The following is an 854-nucleotide window of genomic DNA, read 5'->3' as shown; positions in this document are numbered from 1 at the left end:
AAAATATCTCGTAAAATATAAGTTTTACAGAAAATTGTTTTAGATAAAAGTTATAGGGCTTAGGAAGATCTATTTACTAATTTTAACAGTTTGACCTTGGGTGGCGCCGCCAAAGTCAGGTCGAGATCAACTTTGCTTTTTTAAATAGAAACATATATTTTTTATTACGGAATTTTATTTTACATAAAGAAACAAACAACTTTTATTTGAAAAAAATTTTTATACGACTTCCATTTTCTCATATTTAATGAAATATCTACAAAATTATTGATTTCAATAATTTTTATTACTCGAATTCTATCAACTTTACTGAAAAAGTGCAAGAGATAAATATTGTATATTTTGTTCTCATAGAGCTCTGAGAATTTTTTCAGAATTTTATATTAACTTTTTAGTACTTCATTTTCTTACATTTTCTTGAAGTACTAAAAAGTTAATATAAAATTCTGAAAAAATTCTCAGAGCTCTATGAGAACAAACTATACAATTTTTATCTCTTGTTATTTTTTGGTAAAGTTGATAGAATTCGAGTAAAAAATTATTGAAACCAATAATTTTGTAGATATTTCCGTAAATATCTTAGAAAATGGAAGTGGTATAAAAATTTTTTTCAAATAAAAGTTGTTTGTTTCTTTATGTAAAATAAAATGCCGTAATAAAAAATATATGTTTCTATTTAAAAAAGCAAAGTTGATCTCGACCTGACTTTGGCGGCGCCACACAAGGTCAAACTGTTAAAATTAGTAAATAGATCTTCCTAAGCCCTATAACTTTTAAAACAATTTTCTGTAAAACTTATATTTTACGAGATATTTTACCGGTCCGATATTTTTGCCGCACCCTGTATATATATA

The sequence above is a fragment of the Odontomachus brunneus genome, unplaced genomic scaffold, assembly GCF_010583005.1.
Source record: "Odontomachus brunneus isolate Ranch 3 - 2012 unplaced genomic scaffold, Obru_v1 Obru_scaffold_299, whole genome shotgun sequence".
In the NCBI taxonomy this organism is placed as follows: Eukaryota; Metazoa; Arthropoda; class Insecta; order Hymenoptera; family Formicidae; genus Odontomachus; species Odontomachus brunneus.
The sequence above is the reverse complement of the archived record's forward strand: the minus strand, read 5'-3'. Positions refer to the sequence as shown.